The 2,987-nt window shown below is 38.2% G+C and overlaps 1 long non-coding RNA gene across 1 annotated transcript; it reads right to left on the bottom strand.

The window, feature by feature from the left end:
- Positions 1-465: 465 nt before the first annotated feature.
- Positions 466-2,693, bottom strand: LOC144586747 (uncharacterized). Its single transcript, XR_013541759.1, has 2 exons — positions 2,626-2,693; positions 466-607 (listed from the first exon to the last, which is right to left on the bottom strand). It is a non-coding gene; the product is annotated as an uncharacterized LOC144586747 (long non-coding RNA).
- Positions 2,694-2,987: the final 294 nt, after the last annotated feature.

Here is a 2,987-nt window from a genome sequence, read left to right as displayed (position 1 = left end):
TTAATTATATTATATTATATTATATTATATTATATTATATTATATTATATTATATTATATTATATTATATTATATTATATTATATTATATTATATTATATTATATTATATTATATTATTATAGGATAGGATAAGATAGGATAGGATACATGACACTCAGCGTGATATAATGGATAGAGTGATGGATTAGGACTCAGGAGGCTAGGGTTCAAATCTCTGCTCAGCCAGAAGAAGGAAAAAGAGAATTCCCCATCTCTACCTAAAACCTACCCTGGTTCACTGTCATAATATTCATAACAGATACGTTTCAGAGAACACACAATGCTTGGCGATGCAACAGGATATCCTTCTGACAGCTTTTTCCTAGATGAAAATAGTTCAGCTCCACCTGTATATTTGGCACCTTGTCCCCAGAAAGTGGATAGTTAGGAAAGACATTCAAATGTTGCTGGATATTTATTTATTTATTGGATTTTTACCCCGCCCCTCTAGACCATGTCTATCAGGCAGAGTGGGACTGCAGCGTGTTGATGGCAGGTATGCCTTGCATGGAGAAAATCTCAACTTCAGGGGAAGGAGAGCTATTCATGTTCACCACCTTGAATTCACTGGAGGAAAGAAGGGATAGAAACACAACTAATAAGCTTATTTTGTGAACATTCAATGATACTTATTTGCATTTTGCTAATATACAAAACCATATCTAAAATACATACACTAAAACATGTACACAATACATAATAAATAGCTAGTAGTTTACAGCATCCAGTGACACGCACTTGTATAGCAGGTCAAAATAGAAAAATGAGGGATTTATTGTAGAAATGTATTGCATTTGCTTAAGAGGGAATACATAAGCAAAGAGAGGTACTCTGTCTCATGCTTTCACACCTGAATGGACATTTACACATATCTCATAAAGTGACAGCCTAAGGCCTTGACATTTGCACATTTCATTTTCCTCAAAGTATTGCTGAACTGACAGAATGAAGCTCCCCAGACAAGAATCCTACTTTTCTTTAGCCATTTTGCTTTTGCGTGCTTTCACTTATATATAAACATTATGATTACATGCATTGTAACATATTCTAGAGTGGTCTATTTTACAGCATAGGCAATAAACAATTTACTGTTCATTTGTTCATATATAAAAAGAGATTAAACAGAATAAGACATCAGCATAGTTTTCTATGGGATAACCAGTGTGGTATAGTTAATAGAGTGACAGACTAGGAATCAGAAGGCTCTGCCATGGAAATTCCTTGGGGAGGTGGAACTGGTAAAACCACTCCTTAAACATCTCACTTATACTGAAAGCCCTATCAGGGTCACTATAAGTCAGTTTCATCTTCATGGCACATAACAACAAATAGCTTTCCAGGCTTCAGATTCTTATCCCTTTTTCATGTAGGAGATGGTTGAATGGTTAATCAGCTCAGGTTCTGGTCAGCCATCTGCAAATCCTCTGTCTATCCCACTTTGTTCTATATTGCACAGAAGTAGGTTGTGGTCTATCTCACTGGTTCTTAACCTTTGTTACTCAGATGTTTTTGGACTGCAACTCCCAGAAGCCTTCACCATCAGCTCTGCTGGCTGAGGTTTCTGGGAGTTGCAGTTCAAAAACACCTGAGTAACAAAGGTTAAGAACCAGATGCCTTACTGAAAACTATATCCACTGCATTTCCTTGGTCCACTGATTTAGTAACTTTGTCAAAGAAGGCAATAAGATCTGTTTGGCATGATCTGTTCTTAAGAAACCCATGCTGGCTTCTAATAATCACCTTGTTATTTTCTAAGTGCTCACAAATCTGCTGCTTGATTATTTCTTTCAGGATTTTCCCAGGTATTGTTGTCAAGTTGATTGGTCTGTAGTTTCCTGGATCCACTTTTTCCCCCTTTTTGCAGATTGGAACCACATCAGCTCTTTTCCCATCCTCTGGCAGTTGAGTCTATCTTCCAAAGTATTAGCAATCCCCACCCACCCCAAATATGGAAGAATGCCCAATGCAACAACTATCAGATGGTCGGACTGTCACAAATGCATTAAATGAAAACATAAACTTTGGAAGATAACACTAAAAACTGATACTGCTTAGTGAACAGATGGAAAGGATAACAGAAATAATAGGTATTCAGAATAGCCAGAGCTAAAGTAAACTATTAATCACTGACAACTTGGACCCATAAAAGCCAAGGAGGAAGGGAAGAAAAGGATGAAATATTAATAGAATGACTGCCAACTCTTGTGCCTAAACCAAGAAATGCAGTACTCTACTTACGTTGCTCCTTGAAAAACTTCAAGACTGGCCAGCCTCAGAGCCAAACCACACATTACATTAGAAGCAAACTACACAACTACATCTTTCCGATCTGGAGTTGGTGTTGTACTTTAAATCATCATCATCATAGATCTGCATCCATCTCCTATGGATCATTGAGTCCAGCCTCTGTCAAGGAGGCACAGTCGAGAATTAAATTCCCAACCTCTGGTTCTGTAGCCAGATATCTAAATAACTGAGCTATCCAAAGACATTGTTAGCAGCTACCCCCTGCTCCCCATTGTTACCTAAAAGGAAATACAGAAATTGATTATAGGGACGAGTGATAGAGTGGAAGAGAGGCTTACCTCTTCGTGCTCTGTATTCTCGATCCTGATTAGGGGCTCAGCAGTGCTCGTGCAAATTGCCAAAGACTGTGGAATCAAATGTTTCAATGTAAATTACAGGATCATGGCCCCCAATGTTTGGAACACAGCACAGGAAGAAGTTAGCATTTACTACCCCATGTGCAGTAGGTTCCCAACCCAGATCAGGTCCCCTGTACTTGCTTTTCAGTTAACAACAGAAAAAAGGTGAAATCCAACATGACATCTATCTGTTCTTGCCATGGAGCTTCACTCTTCCTTACCCAGCATCCTTCAGATCTACTCCAAAGAACAGATTTTAAAGGTTTGTGCATGTGTACGAATGTACACTGTGGGAAAGAAAG

The sequence above is a fragment of the Pogona vitticeps genome, chromosome 1 (assembly GCF_051106095.1).
Source record: "Pogona vitticeps strain Pit_001003342236 chromosome 1, PviZW2.1, whole genome shotgun sequence".
In the NCBI taxonomy this organism is placed as follows: Eukaryota; Metazoa; Chordata; class Lepidosauria; order Squamata; family Agamidae; genus Pogona; species Pogona vitticeps.
This window is presented reverse-complemented; position numbering and strand designations above follow the sequence as displayed.